At 46.3% G+C, this 19,958-nt stretch overlaps 1 protein-coding gene across 3 annotated transcripts in view; it reads right to left on the bottom strand.

Annotated features, from left to right (window-relative positions):
- The window catches only part of GNG12 (G protein subunit gamma 12), a 123,510-nt gene extending 106,971 nt beyond the window's left edge, over window positions 1–16,539 (bottom strand). For 2 of the 3 annotated variants that reach the window (XM_060304413.2, XM_030865899.3), the window contains exon 1: window positions 16,133–16,539. The gene's annotated coding sequence lies outside the window, so the exon portion shown is untranslated. The remainder of the gene's footprint in view (window positions 1–16,132) is intronic. The other variant, XM_030865898.3, reaches the window with a different exon arrangement.
- Between the last annotated feature and the right edge of the window lie 3,419 nt (window positions 16,540–19,958).

The following is a 19,958-nucleotide window of genomic DNA, read 5'->3' as shown; positions in this document are numbered from 1 at the left end:
ACAGAGGAAAAAATGTCACTGGCTTCAAGAGGTACAGTACATTCTGGAGGGGAGGCAGAGACATGCAGGTAAAACTACACAATTCAATGTAATAATCAGTGTGCTGGTTGAAAAGCCTGCCACGGGAAACCCAGACAAGGGAAAGTTTAAATATGTCCCCGAGATAGGGGTAGGAAGGGTAGGGGAATAAAGGTAACCGCAAGAGTGATAAGATCTAACACTTATGGAGCTGTATATGTCAGGCTCAGTTCTAAACACATTATGTATATAGTAATTTCAGGCGAGCCTCAAAACAGTCTTGTGAGGTAGAATGGTATTGCTATCCCCATTTTACAGATGAGGAATCTGAAGTTCAGAGAGTGCTATGGTTTGAATGTGTCTCCTCAAAATTCAAGTTGAAATCCTAAACCCAATGTAATAGTATTTGGGGGTGGGGCCTTGGAAGGTGATTAGGTCATGAGGGTGAAGTCTTCATAAATGGGATTGCTGCCCTTATAAAAGAGACCCCATACAAGTGATATAATATTCTCTAGTTCCATCCATTTTGCTGCAAATGGCAATATTTTATTCTTTTTTATGGCTGAGTAATACTCCCGTGTGTGTACATTACACCTTCTTAAGCCAATCATCACAATATTGTAAATCTATACTTCAATAAAAATTAAATAGACCCCACACAGTGAGAAGACTGCTGTCTATGAACCCAGAAGTAGGCTCTCATCAGACACTGAACTTGCAGGTGTCTTGATCTTGGACTTTCCAGCCTCCAGAACTCTGAGAAATAAATTTCCATCATTTATAAGCCACTCAGTCTATGGTATTTTGTTATAGCAGCCTGACAGACGGAGAGTCAGTCATTCAAAGTCCCATGACTAGTGAGTGGTAGCTCTGGGCTTTGGACCTGGGCTTGACCTCAGGACCTGGATCTTCAGTTTTTGATGACACTTCCTCCATTGTACCTGTGAAACCATATCCCAGCTCCCAAGCCATTGCCCGGCCAAGGGAAAGTCAGACACACCTTCCTCTGTACTTCACACGTCTTTATTCACACAGCTCTCTAACCCTCCCATCCTATTATCATTGTTTTTGTGTCTGTTCACACATGGCCCGCACCCCCATTAGTTTGGTGGTCCTTAAGGGCAGGAGCAGAATGCATCAAGTGTCTCGTAAACAGCTGGTATTTAATAAATGTTTTCTTAATGGGTGAAAGAAAGAACAAAATTATTCTAGGTTTCAAAACACAGGCAAAAACTCACTGGGTAGTTGGAGGGAAACTTCCTCAAAGTAGAGGCAGTAACTTACTCACTCTTATATCCCCAGAACCTAGCACTTATAGGTGCTGCGTAAATGTGTAATAAACTCTGGGCAGAGGAAACAGCGTGAAGAAATCCAGAGAGATTTAAGGCTACACAGTGAATATGGGTAACCTGGCCAGGATGAATCAACTAGCTGGGATGTGTGGGAACAGGGAAGTGCTTTTCAAACTATCCTTGGCGAAAGATCAGCTTTTCGGTTTTATTTCTAATTCACCATCGACCAATACTTTTATAAGATGCAATAAAAAGAACTGATAGAAAAATGAAATATAAAATGCAAGCCAAATTTTTCATTAGATTCAGGAGATGTAAAACTTGCTATGAAAATGTCTAAATGTGTTCTCTCCATGTGGGTACTTAGCTAGCGTCGGACCATTAGTGAAGAGTCTGTCCGCACAGCAAGCTTTGTGCGGCACTGAGAGGGTGGGAGGATGAGGTGCAGAGCAGTAGGGAAGGTGAGCTACAGTCATGGTATCAAGGACTGTGGGTTAATAATGTTCATGGAGGGCTTTGTGTGTGCCAGGCACTGTCCTAAGTGCTCCATGCATATAACTCATTTAAATTCCACAACCTATCTGTGAGGTTGGTGCTTATTACACCCATTTTAGAGATGGGGACACTGAGGCACAAGGCAACTAAATAACTCTTCCAAGATTCCAGAGCACGTAAGAAGCACAGGCAGCCTTGAACCTGTACAGTGTGAAGCCTTAACCACTAGCCTGTGATGCCTTTGGGGAGCTGCCAGACAGGAAGTGACATATTCAAACCCATGTTTTAGAAAAATCACCCTGGTGGCAGCGTGCAGGGGCAAGGTCAGTTAGGAAGCCACGGTGACAATCTGGACGAGAGGCAGTGGGGGTAGAGGAGAGCAGACCAGGCATGCGGACTAGTTTGGAAGTGGATGTGGCAGGGTATGGTGGAGGCCAGGGGCATCTGAGCTGGAGGGAGGGGAAGAGGAGGGAGGGGTTTCAGAGGACTCAGGGGTCCAGAGCTTGGCATCCTGGGTGGATGGGGATGTCTACAGACTTAAAGAAGGCAGGAAGAAAAGCAGGCTTTGAGGGCAAGATGATGAGGTTGGTTTTCAAGAAGAGCCTAAGATAATCTGCAGTTGTGTCTTGGGAAAATGCTGCAGACTGCAATCTTAGAGTAGTTTACTGCATTCAGGTAGCTACTATTTTTACTCCAGTTCTGCTAAACCACTCTCCTCCTCTTCTCCCTTCCCCTTTGCCCCAGTTACACTTAAAATAGTTTAAAAAGCAGAAATTCCCCAACGCTAACTCTCCTCCCTTTAAAAGCCACACACAGTATGTAAAAGTGTTCTGGTCACCAATTCCAATTTGTGGCGGAGGCTTCCAAACTACCAAGCAATTCTTGACACCAGCTGACTGTCTCAATTTTGACATATCTACCTGGAGATAGCATCGGATTCCACAGGTTAAGGGCTCAGGGCGGCTCACAGAACTTAGAGAAACATTATACTTACTAGATCACTAGGTTTATTATAAAAGGATATGACTCAGGAAGAGCCAGATGGAAGAGATGCAGAGGGCAAGGTGCAGGGAAAGGGCACGGAGCTTCCATGCCCTCTTGGAGGGGACCATTTTTCCCATAGCTCCACTTGTTCATTAACCGGAAGCTTTCCTAACCCTGTCCTTTTGAGTTTTTATGGAGGCCTCATTACATAGCTACGACTGATTACATCACTGGCCATGGGTGACTGATTCAACCTTCAGCCCCTCTCCCTGCCCTGGAGGTCTGAGGGGTGGGACCAAAAGTTCCACCCTTCTAATCACATGGTTAAGTCCCAGGAAAACATCCCCCATCCTTAGGTGTGGTCCCAAAGTCACCTCAATAACAGATCAAAAGACACCTTTATCGCTCTCATCACTTGGGAAATTCCAAAGGTTTCAGGAGTTTTGTGACAGGAACTATACAAAGATCGTATATATATTTCTCATTGTAAGTCACAATATTGTTCACAGCTGTATCCTCACAGAGTTGGTAACTGATAAATACCTGTTGCATGAAAAAAGATCTTTTTTGTGTTTACTGAAAACTGGAAAAAAGGATGAAGAGAGAGGACCTTTCTCCTTGATAAGCTAAACAGTTAAGAGCAAAGAAACATCTGAGTACAAGAGAGACACATCTCAGGGCAATGCCTCTTCCCCTGTGTTCCCTTCCCTTCCAGGAGGCCACCACCTCCAGCCCACACACCTGGTGGACACCGGGACAGGTAATATGGTGCCACAAAGAGCACTGACTGCAGAGCCAGCAGACCTGGATTCAAAGCAAGATGCCACCACCACTTACTACTGCTGAGCTCCTAAGCAGTATTCAACCTCCCTGAACCTGCTTCCCCACCTGTAAATGGAGCCAGTACTGCCTACTTCAGAGGGCTACTGCAAGGCCTGAGAAGTGTGTAAAGGTCCTAGCACATGTCGGCACATAGATGTCACTCAAGGAGTAACTATCACCATCACTGTCATCAAATTAGCTGCCCGCACACTACACTCTCTCAATTAGTGTTTGTCAAGTGCATCTAACTGGGAGAGTAACTTCAACTGAAGTTAAAGGTGATGGGCATTATATGAGCACTGTGATCATACTATTAATTATAATAATAATAGTTAATGCCTGAGCACTTACTATTGACACCCTGAATGCTTTACATACATTAGTAGCTCTTTAATTTTTAAACCAAAGATAGTATTTAATCAATTCTAAGAAACATATTCTGTTCACATTTTAACATCCCTGATAGTAGGATGACTGCAGTAGTCAGAATGGCGCCCCAAAGATGTCCCTGCCCTAATCCCTGAAACCTATGAATGTTATGTCACACAGCAAAAAGGACTTTGCAGATGTAGTTAAGGGAGAGTAGGCTGGAATATCCAGGTGGGCCCAATCGAAGCAAATGAGCCCTAAAAGCAGAGAACTCTCTCTGGCTGGAAGCAGAGGGATGGAGGAGAGGGGGCGTCAAAGAGATTCCAGGCATGAGAAGGACTCATCACCTGAGATGTAGGGTCCAAGTGCAAGGACCCAGGAGAGGTCTCTGAGAGCTGAGAGTGGCCCACCGCTGACAGCCATCAACGAGGCAAGAACCTCAATCCTACAACTGCAAGGAACTGGATTCTACCAACAACCTGAACGACCCTGCAAATGGATTCTTTTCAGAACCTCCCAATAAGATTTCGGACTTGTAAAACCCAGAGCAGAGAAACCAGCTAAAACCGTGATGACTTGTGATGTCAGAACCGTGAGATAATACATGTGTGTTGCTTTAAGTGGCTGAATTTGTGGTAATCTGTTATGGCAGCCATAGAAAACGAACACATTCTTAGGATTAATGGGAGCCACAGCTGAATTGGCGGCAATTTCCCTTTTCTTTCTTAGCGGCTCATAAAATAACGGCACATCTCATAATTGACAGCACCTTAGATTTGTTGAAATATCGTGTCATTACCTTTATTCTGCAAATGGGAAAGCAGAGGCTCTTCGAGGTCAGGTGACTTGCCCAGGTGAATCAGACTGCAAGCCTGAGCTCTTAAGCCATCACGCACAGCGTCAGAGGGTGCACAAGGGCTGGAGCATCCTGCCCAAAGGCCAAGGAATGGCTAACGTGACCCCCAGCCCGGGCCCCTGGCTAACACGGGATCACTAACATGGTTGACCGCAAAGACCCAGCCAGGTCCAGAAGGCGGCTACCCTCAGCAGCATTCATTTATCCACTGATGGAGCGCTCCAAGGTGCAGATACCCTTCTAGGTCCTGGGCTAGAACAACAGACCAAGAGCCTGTTCTTACAGAGCTGAGACTACAGTGCAGGAGCTCAGCACTACAGCGACAGGAGCACTGGAAGGAAAACAAAGCATCCAGAGAGCTGAAAACCCAACTTCACAAGGTAATAATCCACACATTTTGGAGCTCAAAAGAGAGGTTTTTGATCTTCCACTGGGGGTGGAAGATCATAGCGTCCTTTCTAGAGATTTCATGGGCCTCTTCTAAATGTGGGAATTCTGAGAAGGAGAATTTGTTGTGGTGCTGGGGTTTTGCCTGTTTTGGTTTTTTTCTCTTTTTTTTGATGGAGATGGAGGCTAACTTTATACAGGACTGCCTCATTTGAATTTCTAAAAGCAAAAAATAAAAAAATAAGCCACACACAGTCATCTTTTCCCTCAACCAAAATTTCTCTTTCGGTGGATTTCATTTTTAAGAAGATGAAAATTAATTTTATATTAAAAAAGCATCCCAAGAGCTGACTGAGAGAGCACCTCAAAAAGAAGGGGCTGGGCTTCCCTGGTGGCGCAGTGGTTGAGAGTCCACCTGCCGATGCAGGGGACACGGGTTCGTGCCCCGGTCTGGGAAGATCCCACATGCCGCGGAGCGGCTGGGCCCGTGAGCCATGGCCGCTGAGCCTGTGCGTCCGGAGCCGGTGCTCTGCAACGGGAGAGGCCACAACAGTGAGAGGCCCGCGTACCGCAAAAAAAAAAAAAAAAAGAAAAAAGAAAGATGACTCTGTGGAACTCCAACCCTGCACCCTTCGTCGAACCCTGAACTCTGGCCAGTCTCTTTACCTTGTACTTTTACTTCCCTCTTTTCTTTCACCCTGGAAATAAGAGTAGACAGCTCTCTGATGGTTAAATCAAAGGGCGAACAGGAGCCCTATTCAGCAGGTCAGCAGGTACACACACAAAAAAATGTGGCATGTATGACCTTTCAGGAGATGCATATGAAAGGAAAAATATAGATTTCTTAGAAGATTTTGCAGGAAATGCTATTGGAGTTTATATATTCTCAATCTCTCTTGTTTTTGTTTGAGAGGGAGAAATTCTAGACTAGAAGGTCATCTTCATAATGGTTTTGGAGAAGCCGCAGTTTAATGATACCATTAGCCGAAAACTATTTATAAATCAGACATTAGCAACTGGCATAAAACCCTACTTTCCACTTCTCTCGAATTTGCACTGACAATTTGGCAGCCCACTCTACCCTTGGGCCCAAAAGAGCTATCACATTCTTAAGTCTGTATTTTAGAGATTCTGACAGTGGTTTAGGCAAGAGGCTTAGCTTCAGGAGGAAAGGTCAATAAACGCCCACGGGGGGATCGGCAGGCCTGGACTGCCCACAGGAGAAGATGTACAAACAGCCCCAATCCTCTCACTCACTCACAATTCGAAAAATTTAACCAACCCTAATTACCATTTCTCATCAATGAGATTAGCAAAAATAAAAAGAGCTGACACCCTCCGTGCGTTGGGGCTATGGGGAGACAGGCCATCTGATACGCTGCTGAGCAGAGGGCAAAATGAGCCAACCCTTCCCAAGGGGCTGACAGGGCCCTGCGAGTCAGCAGTCCCGCTCCTGGGAATCAATCCTCTAGGTCCACCCGCACAAAAGCAAGATGAAACCTTTATTTGTTGCAGTGCCGTGGGTAATAGCGAAAGACTGGGAACAATTCAAAGGTCCAGCCTTAGGGGACTGGTCGAATAAACCATGCTACGTCTACACAATGGAAAACGAGCGTGCTGATAGAGATCTCCAGGACAGACTGCTAATTTTAAAAAGCAAGACACAGAACAGTATATATACCACTTTTTGTGAAAGAAAGGGGAAGCATTAAATACATACACACACACACACACACACACACACACATGCACACTCTCGTTTGCTCGTATTTACAAGTTGCAGCCTGCAGAGAATGTGGAAAAGGCTTGGATGGGAGCAAGATTTCTCAGTGTTTACCTTTTTATATGGCGGTAAACCATATAAATACGTTACCAATTTTTTAAAAATCAAGAGGTTGTATAAACCATTTTTCACAGGAGTGTGAAGAATAGGACAATCCCAGCTTGGAAGAGACAAAGCTGAGGAGGCTTCTGGGAAACCTGGGTTGAGGCAGGTGAATTCTCACGTTGGCATCAGTAAATCAGAGGAACCTGGATCCAGAGCTCAGGAGGCGCGCATGGAGAGGTGGTCTCTGCCCTGTGTGATATCACCTGCTGGGTGTGGGTGTCCCTGAGCCCCTTGACATTTATTACAGCAGGAGAAGTCAGAGAACTGGAGGTGAATGGGAGGCAAAGGCAGAAACATGAGGATTCCCTCCCAGGCAGCATGCCAGGCACATTTACTTGCTTTCTGGATTTGGACAGTAATGGCTGAAGCATGCTGCTCATCAAATATTTATGTCAAAAAAGAGGGCAAAGCATGTGCCGGAATATTCTGCTTAATTCAACAGAGAGATATTCCTGAAAAGTTGAGAATCCTGGAATTTTGTAAAATCAAATCATATCATAAATGCAACAGGTAAGTTTGCTCTCTCAAGAAATTCTGTGAGGGACTTCCCTGGTGGCGCAGTAGTTAAGAATCCGCCTGCCAAGGCAGGGGACGTGGGCTCGATCCCAGGTCCAGGAAGATCCCACATGCCATGGAGCAACTAAGCCCATGTGCCACAACTACTGAGCCTGTGCTCTAGAGCCCGCGAGCCACAACTACTGAGCCCACGTGCTGCAACTACTGAAGCCCATGTGCCTAGAGCCCGTGCTCCACAACGAGAAGCCCGCGCACCGCAATGAAGAGTAGTCCCTGCTCGCCACAACTAGAGAAAGCCCGCACGCAGCAGCAAAAACCCAACGCAGCCAAAATAAAGAACGAAAGAAGTTCTGTGGGAAATCCTTATTAGGAATTGTTATCTCCTGCTAGTCCTGTTTTGGGAATCTGAGTTTGCCTGAAGAAAGCTGCATTTAACCAGCCTAAATGGGAAAGGCGTTCACGTTTCTGCACCTTTGGGCATTTTTCACAAGGTGTGGCCTCTACATAAAACAGCAGAAGGCCAAGGTCCTAAGTGCAAGCCAGCACCTCTATGCACAGAACCACTGTCTTAGCAGTTTGACCCACTAAACATGGCTGATCCTACCTGCTGTGCGGATTGCCCCTCAGGAGGGGAGCCAAGAGGAGGTTAACTCTGAGAGTCTGCTTTCTAAAGGATCAACCTGAAACAGAGGCATGCAAGCAGCAGCTGGCACTGCAAGGGACACAGACAAACCCCCTTCCTCAGCTGTCAGTGGCTTTAGCAACAAGGCTCCCCACTTCTTACCCTAAACTAGAAAAGTCTTTCTACACAAGAAGCAGCCACTCATAGGTAAATTCCAAAGGCTCCTGCAGCCAGTGTCCTTTGCATCCTGTCCCCAAGAGGAGGGCCCACAGCTGGTCAATAAACACCATGGATCCCTTTGTCCATTCCCAGGAGGCACCACTGCAGAAGCCCTGCAGGTACCAGGCAATGCTGAGCACGTTTGTTGGTGCTGGACTCAGAGTAAACAACGCCAACGACCCCTCAAGTGCTGGGCTTTACCCGCCCCTTAGGAAATGATGAACTAAAGAGGAAGAAGCCTGTCACAGGGAACACGCACCACTGAATGTGCCTTTCCTAGTAGATACCATCACTTTTACTTTTGATTAAAAAGAACACTGGCTCATCCACTTCACTGGCACACACTACAGAGAATGTGGTTTTATTCCTTCATTCCACTGGCGTTTATTAAGTACCTACTACGTGCCAGACTCAGCCAGCTCATGTCATTTTGCGGGTTATTGTGGCTGCTTATTAATCTGTGCTGCCAGATTGTGCCTTTGTGTGACTTAGGAAAAGGCCACCCCTCCAAGTGCACCAGCCTTGCAGGCTTGACGGAGTCAGAATGAAGTGCCCCCTCCTCCTGGCAGAGGCAGTTCTAGCCCAGGACACATAGTTTTTGGAGAGATCTGAGCCCCACTTAACTTCCTTGGCCAGCTAGTCTTGTGCAGTGAACAATCTGTACAAGAGTTCAAAGCAGCCCTGTCAAGAAGTCACAATCCAACTCTTCTGCTTCTTGGCCAGACATTCAACCTTCCCCTGACAACTTGTCTGAGCAGCCAATCATGACCTTACACGCCCACATGAAGCCTCATGGTCTAATGTGCAGGTCACGGTCTAACATTGCAAAAGGTCTGGGTAGTTCAGGTACAGGACAGGCACCAAGTCTGCTGGCTTCAACACTTTTCCAATTTGCCTGAGGTTCTGGTTGAATAAACCTGGTGTGATGGTTTCATATCAATAAAGTCCTCACTACGCCTCGATAAAGTCCAAGCAGCTTTTGGATCCTGATCCCTCTTTCCGTCCTTAGATTTGTTTAGCTCACACCGAGAGCTAAACTGCCATCATTCGTCTCTGAAAAGCAGGCAAACTTTGAGGTCACTGCAAGCTTGGGAATCTTAGTCAAAGGGCTCCAGTGCAGGGGGGCTAAAGGTTTCATGTCCAGTGCTCAGGGACATCTTGGCTGGTAGCATCTGTAGCTAAGTAGAAGCCTGATTATTCTACATGGGTGAAGTTAAGATTCTACCCCCACGGGCTCATGTGGGTTTGCACACGGCCATTGGGGATGAAGGCAATGCTCTCTACGTGGCACGCAAGCGCGGCGATGACCACTGATTCAGAGCCCACCCGGGGAGCATTTGTGATGACAGCAACCCAAGTTAAATCAGAACTTACGCTCCTCTTCTCAGTCAACCACGGGGATACTATGTCAGTTACGTGACACTGACTGCAAGAGGAATGGTAGTCTATTCTGTAAGAAAGCAAATGGAATATAAGGCCTCTCGACCCTCTGGCCCCAAAGTCACGTGCTTACAATCAATGAATGTGAAAAATTACAAAAGACTCTTAGCAACTGATTCACTAAAGCAGACCTAAAAGAAAATCTTCTTTCAGCTACTAATTCTCCAGCAGAGGTGAAAATATCAGAAGTCTTTTAACAGTCTACAACACCCTGGTTTTTATTATACAGTAATCCTCCAAAATACAGACCCATTAAGAGAAGACAAAAACCCCCCTTGTCAGGGGATGGCAACCAGACATGGTTTAATTTAATTTTTAATTAAATTAAAAAATTTTAAATTTTTTAAATTTTGCAAAAAAATTTCACTTTTACGACACCCAATAAAGCCTGACGCAATAAACCAGACATTTAAGTGACTCTAGAAATGATTTTCAAGAGACTGGGCACTAAATGGAATAATCCACCTAGAAGTAATCTTCAGTCAAATCACCTCCACCCTCTGCCCTGGGTCCAAAGCACCGGCCTAACCGCTCTTCCCTTTATTCCTGAGAGAGAAGCGGGGAGACAGGACCTGTCGGTGGGAGCTGGCTCTAGAGCAGGACTCAGCTGGTGGCCCCATCTCCGCTCAAGGCCCTCTTGGGGAATCCAGGCATGGGAGAGACTGACTCTACAGATCCCTTCAGGCCTGCTGGGTCTCTGAGGCAATTCTGGAAGCTTCGATTTGACTTCTATGGCTGCAGAGGGCAAGAAGCCCAATGAGCCCAATGGCAAGGCACTGGTAATACTCCTCAGGCCGGCCATCTCACCCCCAAGAGGAGCCCTCTCCTCCTGTTTCTGTTGGTTTGAGTTACAGCTTCTAAACGAAACTCCTCCATAAGGAAGCACCTTTAGCTGGAAGCACCTCCACTGCAGCTCCCTGGCAGAGCTCTTAGTGCCCAGTATATGGAGTCAGAACAACTCTGGGTCACATCCTCATCTTGCCGCTTAGGGAGCCTCAGCTTTCTCACCTGGGCTGCTGTGAGGACTGGTCAAGATCATAAATGTAAAGGGGTTAGACTGGGGCCTAGGATGTAGAACAGCTCCATAAATGGAGTCACACGACTGTGCTGAAGGTATATTTTTTTACCTATTGAACTCTCCCATTAAACTAATGGCAGGTATGTCTTCTTTGTGACTGTCTTAGAGGCCTCTGACACGCGGCAGGTGCTGTATACACACAGCTCCTCGATGCAGGGCTGGGACATGAGGGATCTGGGAAGTGACAGTTTCCATAAAGTCAAGGTTGGTGAACTGCGTCTGCAGGCAAACCCAAATTTCAAACATCTCTTAATTAGATAAACCTGCAAACTTCCAAAAGGGCCTCTCTTTTACTGCTAAATAGTTCTCACATGTAACTCAAAGACCTTCGATTGCTATGCAAGCTGGTGTTTTTTCTAAAACAAAACCAAAATCCTGCTATTTGGAGCTAACAAAACCAAGTTTTATTGAGTAATTGTTACACCAATGGATTATCTTTTATTTTCTATACATGCTCATTGGCGAAAATATGGGGAGAAGCGCCACAATCCCACGATCCATTTGTCTGTACTTTCTTTTCTATGCATAATTTTTTTTTTTTTTTTTTTTTTGCGGTACGCAGGCCTCTCACTGTTGTGGCCTCTCCCGTTGCGGAGCACAGGCTCCGGACGCGCAGGCTCAGCGGCCATGGCTCACGGGCCCAGCCGCTCCGCAGTATGTGGGATCTTCCCGGACAGGGGCACGAACCCGTGTCCCCTGCATCGGCAGGCGGACTCTCAACCACTGCGCCACCAGGGAAGCCCATAAATTTTTTTTTTATTAGTTGTAAGTGTAATAATGCACTGTAACTGGGCACACCACCCTTCCCCTACTTAACCTAACCTAGGGTGGACTTCATGGATTATCGATTTTTTTTTTCAAGTTTCTAATAAGAAAGGAAAATGGGACTGAGATCTAGGAGAATTAATTTGTTGAACAAATGAACACTGCACTCCATTTCATATTTAAAAGACACAATGAGAATTGCCTGATTGTATTCTCTTACTTCTTAAGCACTGCTTGACAGGACTATATAAATTACTGAGCCTTTTTAGATTTGGGGGAAACATTAAAATTTCATATAGTTGTTTTCCTGTTAGAAAAGTAATGTATGCTCATAACATTTAGAAAATTTCAGTAAGTAACAATTTAATGTTAATATTTGTTGAGCATAGACTATGTGTCAGGCACTGTTCTAAATGCTTTAGAGAGATTAACTCGTTTATCCCTCCCAACACCTCACTGAAGCACAGAGGTATTAAGTAACTTGCCCACACGCTACACACCTAGAAGCATGAGCCTGGAATCCATCACTATGCTATGATGTTCTAAGAGAGAAAAGAATCAATAATTTATTCAATCGAGTCCTCCGCTGCTTCAGAGTATAATGTCATAGGCAAGAAATGATTCATAATAATACTGTACCCTTTACAGTTATTTAAAAATATTATAAGCATGATCTGAGTCCCTGTGGAACAATTAGTAAATGAGAAGTCATCTGTGGCACAAGCCACGATTCCAACTGGCCCAATTCTATGCACCTGACATGCATTAAGAAAACAACAGACACTTAAAAGGGTTTGTTTTCAAGATGGAAGCATTTTTTAAATTTTGCAAATGAGTCAATGACATGATGAGTAGATTCCCTGAATTAATAGAACACCCAGTCTCACAAAAGTTTACCATCAGTCACAACGCTTTTACAATACGTTTATGAAATGCCGCTAGTCCTTTCTTAAACATTTTTTAAAAAAATATTTATTTATTTATTTATTTTTTGGTCTCCGTTGCTGCATGCGGGCTTTCTCTAGTTGCGGCGAGCGGGGGCTACTCTTCGTTGCCGTGCACGGGCTTCTCATTGAGGTGGCTTCCCCTGTTGAGGAGCACAGGCTCCAGGCAGCGGGCTTCAGTAGTTGTGGCATGGGCTCTAGAGCGCAGGCTCAGTAGTTGTGGCACACGGACTTAGTTGCTCCACGGCATGTGGGATCTTTCTGGACCAGGGCTCGAACCCGTGTCTCCTGCATTGGCAGGTGGATTCTTAACCACTGCACCACCAGGTAAGTCCCCCTAAACACTTCTTGAGGCTTATCTGTTAGCACTGGACATCAGTACGTGAAAAATAACTGTATACTCCAGGTCACATTTTTTTCATACTTTAATTAAAAATCATACTAGGTAAAAGACAAATATTTCTGTTTCTGTTTAATGTCCTACCCAGGGCTAATAAGCATGACTATTTTAAATATAAATTCTCTTCAAAGTTAAAATATGAGTAATGAAATGATTGTCTGGCTCTAAAAATATTATACGACTGTAACTTCACACTAAAAACGCATTAAAACTGTTACTCCAGTAATCATAATTATTCATACCACTGTGGTAGAAACATGACACACATATGTAAACAACTATTTTAGATATTTTAGACAGATAGATGGATAGACATCTTGCTCTGTATATCTATAAAACCAGGTAACTTCTTTGGAATTTAATTGCTCTAGCATTCCAGAAGCTTTATCTACCTACCTATCTACCTACCTACCAATCTATCTACCTACCTATCTATCCATAAAATCAGGTACCTTCTTTACCTGATTTATTTGCTCTATCCAGTGTTTCCAGAAGGTTCAAACTGCCATCTTTTAATGTATCCAATAGCCGGCTGCTGGTCAGTAGATAAAATATCTAATAATTCTGAACATTATCTGTGTATTAGGTGCAAAATGTTTTCCAAATACTGTTTCATATACTTTCATAAAAACCGTCAAGACAGAGACCACTATCATCCTCATTTTACAAATCAGACTGAAAACGGTTAAATAACTAATATTCCCATCCACATCTGTCACACCAAAACCATACCTCAAACCACTGTTAGGCTGCTTCTCTTCCAAATCAGACTCCAGAAAAATTTGACTTCCACAACTTGCCTCCCTAAATTAAGCTTAAGCTGACATATAAAACTTAAAAAAAAACACCCAATAAAAATCCAACACAATAAATGACATAATTCCAAATCTGAAATTTTCTTCTCTCAGAAAGAGGTAAACAAAACTAATCTGATATTAGCTAGCCAGTTCTTCAAGTGTTTCGACTACGCAGATTTTGCTGTCGCAACATGACGACCACCCACGTCCTTCAACAAGTGACAACGTAAGCCCAACACCGCAAATCTCATTAGAGAGCTTTCAAATGAGACTGGAGCTTGTGACATTGAAAATTTTTAGAGTATTAATCTGTCCGGTTTCTTGTGAAACACAGATCCACATTTTTATGTATTTCTACACAAAGCTAAATGCTGTCCAGATTCAACACCTTCCTGAATTACCTGGGTTAAAAACAGTAAAAATACAACTGCATTTTTTTTTATAAGGCCTAAAGACGCAGCCCTTAGATTCTTCAGCATTTTTTGGACTTAAACCAGGGTTTTATGGTGTTAGTTTACCGTTAGAGAAGGCAAAGAGACTGAACGGTTGATCCCAAAGTCCTTTTATCACTTAAGTCTCTGTAAAACGTTTGATTACTTTAAAAAATTATGTGTGAATCATATGTTTGTTTATTGAAAACAGGTCTTGCTGACACATATACTTTTTTTTTTTTTTAAAGAATCAAAACAGCTCCTTACTTGAATGTGACTGTTTTGGCAACAGTTAAACGCAACCCCGTCATTCTAGCGCTGCTGGCCTTCCTGGTTCTCCTAGGTGAGGGCCGCCATCCTGCGATAATTTACACGCAGGGCTGCGAAGCACCAGCAATGGTGCAGTGTGGTGACTAGCACTTTCAAAACAAAGCCAAACTCGGCTTTTAAAGTAGAGAACACACAGACACAGTCCCTACCTCTGACAAGGTCCAAAAGATTCCTTATAGACAGTCTATTCAGACGAAGCTACAACAGCCCCAGGAAATATAAAGTGTCCACAAAGACAGTAGCGGGGCGGGGGAGGAAACAACTGATGGGAAGGAAGCTAATCATGTGAAGTTTGCCCAACTCCACAAGGTCTAATACATTCCGGTTTGTTTCCACTCAAAGCAGCCATTAAACGTGCCCTGACACGTGGGCGCGGGGGACCTCCCTTCTCGCCGGTTTTTGGCCATTTCCTTCTCTGTGCACTTGTTTGTATACAACCTCGCCCGGACAGGGGTGACCACAAGATGACAGGCCTCGGCAGTTCCTTCACTCAGATTTCTAGTTGCCCAAAGTTTCACTCCACGGCGGGGTTTTAACGAGAATCACGGGGTCCTTTTCGAAAGTTATGAATGGTTTAAGTCAAGTTTACAAGACACAAACGGAAGGCGAGGGACAAGTGAGTGTCGGACGACTTCAGTGACAGCGTTTTAGAATTAGCTTTAATTGATGTGCCCTAGTTAAAATTAAAAAAAAAAAGTCACTCTGATCCACGCAATAAGTGTCAGGGCAGTACTTTTTAAAATCACGCAAGACTCACGTCTGAGTCTTGACCGCCTCATACCATCCGCAAATACAGTCTCCAGGCCACTCACTGCTCGGGGGTCCCTCGCGGGATGTGTGATCTGAGTCGTCGCTGTGACCCGCTATTTCCCCGCCAGACCCCCAGCGCCGAGCGGGTTCCAGGTCTGCGCACACGCCGCCTAGTCCCCAGAAAGAACGGAAGAAAGTAGGGAAGAGGGGCGTGGCGCCCCGGTCTCCCCCAGTTGTCCGCCCTCCTCCCGAACCTGGCACCACCGCAAGCACGAGCGGGGAACGCCGGAGCCTTCCAGCCCCAACCCGGTGCGGAGCGCACGGCCGCGGGCAGACCAGGAAGCAAGCGAGCGAGCTGGGAGACCTCTCCTCCCACTCCCGCCCTCGTCCCGGGGGCCGCGCCCCCAGCCCTGGCCCCGCAGGGCCCCTGGCTTCCTGCGCCCTCCGACCGCCGCCCGTCGAGGGCGAGAGCGCCGTCTGTCTCCGGGTCTCGGCGTCCCTTGCCCTCCCTCCCCCATCCCGGTCTCCGGCGCCCAGTGCCCCGACCAGTCCCCGCCCTCCGGGACACTCTTTCCTCCTTCCTTCCTTCCTCCGTTCCCTCCCTCCATCTCGCTTCCCAGCACCGGGAACTCGGAGGCGGCTCCCGAACTGGCCAGCCGACGCCCCGCGCTGCGCCCCTGTCCCCTCGGGGACCGGACCCGCCACCTGCGCCCGCCGCTCGGTGCTCACTCGCCTGCCGGTGCGCTGCCCCTGCCGTCACCGCCGCTGCCGGGGACTCTGTCTCTAAGGGCTCCTGGAGACGACTCCGACCTCTCCTCCTGCTGCTCCTCCGGGCGGGCGCCGGCTCCGCCTCGCTCGGGTAGGCGGGGCGGACAGCCCGACGGGCGGGGCGGCGGCAGCCTCGGACTCCTTCCTCCAGGCCCGGCCCTCCTCCCTCCTGCCCAGACGCCCTGGCTGTTCCCTGGTTCGGCCGCCGAACCCGCGTCAGGTCTGGGCCGGCAGAGGGGAAGAGTTGGGAGCGTTGAAGTCTTGCAAACGGCTGGCTGCCTTGGACACCCCCAGTTTCCCTTCCCCGACTTCTCCGTAGCCTTGAAGTTCAAGGATTCTCGGGCCGCCCCACTTCACAGCCCTCCACCGGGTCGCTCTGACTCCTGAGAAGTTTCCTTCGCGTGCGAACGCTCGAACGCTCGGCAACTCTTAAGCCAGCCGTCCCTTAGGCCGCCAATACGCACGCCGCCAACCCCCTACACAAAAGTTAGGCTCTGCTCCAGGAATTTCTTAAGAAAACAGTCACAGTAAAATTTAAAGGGCCCTGGGGCCACAGAGAGATTTTGCTTTCCAGAAAATGGAGCTATAACTGCGGATTGTTGAATTTTTAGTACATCCACTCATCATGTGCATCCCCTCCATCTCTCGCCGTGAGATTTGTGTTTCCGAACGCCCAGTACCTAGTAGAGTTCTGCTTAATGAATGGATTCAGGGTGGGGTAGTTTGAAAAGCCACTTCTGTTTCCACAGGCTTCTGACTATTCGTATATAGAGCCATTCAACGAACACTCATTGAGCACCTGCTGTGTGCCAAGCATTGCAATAATGGTGATTGGAGAGACACAAAGATGAATCAGACGGGGGACTCACCCTCAAAAAGTCCAGCAAGAGTCAAAAAGTTGGATGTGCAGAAATCTTACCACTCAGTGGACTTCTTGCAGGTTCCTAGGTATCTGCTTTCTTGTTTGACAGGGTGGAGATAAAAGAGAAGAGAAGGCCAAAGCAGCTGACTTAAAACCAGTGTGGGCAGAGTCCAGACTTGAAATGGAGTCTTAAAGCGTTGGTGAAGGATGCCTGTGAGTTGAGTTTCACCAACTGAGGAGAAGTGAGGCCTAGGGAAGCCAGGAGCCAAGGATTGCAGTGAGGACATTATCTTCACTCTTTCTTCCCTCCTGACCCCTGCTCAAGTATCATTCTCGGTGAATCTTTTGACCAGGCTGTAGAAGGGGTACGGCGGGTATAGGAAGTCTGTGGTTGGATGCTTTGCCCCAGGACTGTGATTCTTGCAACCTGTGGATGGCGGTAGCTGTTGGTGTGCAAGCCACAGGCTGCCAGGGGAGCTCCTTATTCCCCGCTTGGTACAGTGGCAGGAAATGCTTGACTGATTCACAGACACTGACAGTTCCAGGAATACACTCTAAACAGAGCAGCCTGATGCCAGCTGGGACTGAGACCATCATACACTGGAGTTTGTATCTTTTGGCCACAGACTACAGAATCGACTCCTATAGCCCTACCACTGATTTGCACTTCTGGAGCCCTTTATCGTCTAGTAAATGCTTTCATGTATGTAATTCTCATCTGGAAACTGAGGCACCAAGAATTGAAGGGGTTTATTGAAGCTTTTCTAATTTAGTGCTATTCATAGTGTGGTCCACGGAACAATGACCATCTGGGAACTGTTACCCATATGTAATGGGATAAGCACAGAAATTGAAGGTGAGCATGTAAAAACTTTTATAGCAATTTGAGTAATTTTCTGCCTGTTGAAAGATGGCCTTGTATTCTGTATGTTTCTTTCATTTTTCTCGTTATCCATTTTGTATTTATCATGTTGGATAAAAGCATCAGCCTGCAACAGATTGAAAAGAAAATCCCACAGATAGTTTGAGATGCACTGATCTAGTCAGGAGCAAGGCAAGAACAATAAGAGCTAACACTTTCATGGCAGATGTTGCTTTAAGTGCTTAACATATATTAACTCTATTAATCCAACCCTAGCAGGTAGGCTCAGAGAGGTTAAGCCATGCAATCCAAAAGTGGCACAGCCAGAATTCAACCCAAGGAGTCTGACTCCAGACTGTGTGCTTTTACCCACGACCCTCCATCCAGTCGTTCTTTCTGCTCTGCTGTGTCCAAACTTCAGTCATTCACATTTCATCTACATATCACTGGGCCTCCTATATGATTTTTTTAATTTATATTTTCGATTGACTTACTTTTGTTATTTCTTACACATAGGATGCTTGCTGTTAGTAATCTCACCTGTGAAATCATGACTTTGATGAGCCAGCATCAGTCTCTTACTCTAGATCACATCAAAGTAGATGCTTAACACCAGCAGTTGCTGTCAGTGTTGTGCCATATCCCCTCTGATCCTTCTCCAGTTTCGTGCACACTGGCTCCAGGTGTGCATTCATTCCCATCACCTGATCCTGGCACCTGGGACTGAGACCATCATACACTGGAGTTTGTATCTTTTGGCCACAGACTACAGAATCGACTGGCACCTGCATGTCATTGTCAGAACACCACCCTCAGCTGCAGGATTTACTTTGCTGGCTCACAGGGCAGCTGGAAGTACCTGGGAATTGATGTTCCCCCATCCCCGCCTCAATCTTTAACCAGTGACTAAGGACTATGGCCACATAAATACGCCAGTTCCTTTGCTCTCAGTTGGAACAACTTCAGGGTGAATCTCCACTGTCTACAGGGCTCCCTACGAGATTGAGCGAAATTCTCTTCCCACTTCTGTGGGAACTGATGCCACATTCTTGCTTGTCCTTCTTACCCTTCCGGGACCTACTTCCCACTCCCCCACCTAGGAACGCATCCTAATCAGGACCAACTATATAATTTGCAGAGCCTGATACAAGATTTAAAAATGCTCATAAATCATTAAGAATTTCAAGATGGCAACAACTATTAAACCAAGTATGGGGGACATGTGTGACTACACAGGTGTGTGACTTTACAGGCTGCACAACAACGATGTAGGCCTGGATGCTAGTAAGTCATTTTCACTTTTCTTCTTTTAAAAAAATAAATTTATTTATTTTGGGCTGCGTTGGGTCTTCATTGCTGCAAGCGGGCTTTCTCTAGTTGAGATGGACGAGCGGGGGCTGCTCTTTGTTGCCGTGCATGGGCTTCTCACTGCAGTGGCTTCTCCTGTTTCAGGGCACGGGCTCTAGGCGCACAGCCCTCAGTAGTTGTGGCTCGCCGGCTCTAGAGTGCAGGCCCAGTAGCTGTGGTGCACGGGCTTAGTTGCTCCGCGGTATGTGGAATATTCCCAGACCAGGGCTCGAACATGTGTCCCCTGCATTGGCAGGCAGATTCTTAACCACTGTGCCACCAGGGAAGCCCTCACTTAAGTTCTTATCTCAGGGTCTGCTTCTGGAGAATCCCAAGCTAAGATAACAACTATTAAAGTAAAAGCCAGCGCATTCAAGTACTACCAAAATTATCTTGTATAATACACTGGTGGTCAGCATCCCACACCTTGGGAGCCCACCTTGTAGAAGGGTGGGTCATGTCAAGTTGTACAAAAAGAGCTTGAGCCACAGGAAGAGGTATAGCCGTTGAGAATGGTTTAGGTTAACAAATGATGGGGCAGAAAACGTGGGTTTTCTTCTCAATTCTGACATGGAATGATACACAAAGTGTGAATTTGGGTGGTATCTTAGATTGAGTTACCTGGAAACATACCTTGCATGAAGAAGACTTATGGGCGAGTGGTTAGAAAGATACACCTGTAAGGAAGCAAGGCTGGCAGGATAGGGCAGAGGACA

This window comes from Globicephala melas, chromosome 1 (genome assembly GCF_963455315.2).
Source record: "Globicephala melas chromosome 1, mGloMel1.2, whole genome shotgun sequence".
Classification (NCBI taxonomy): domain Eukaryota; kingdom Metazoa; phylum Chordata; class Mammalia; order Artiodactyla; family Delphinidae; genus Globicephala; species Globicephala melas.
The sequence above is the reverse complement of the archived record's forward strand: the minus strand, read 5'-3'. Positions and strand labels throughout refer to the sequence as shown.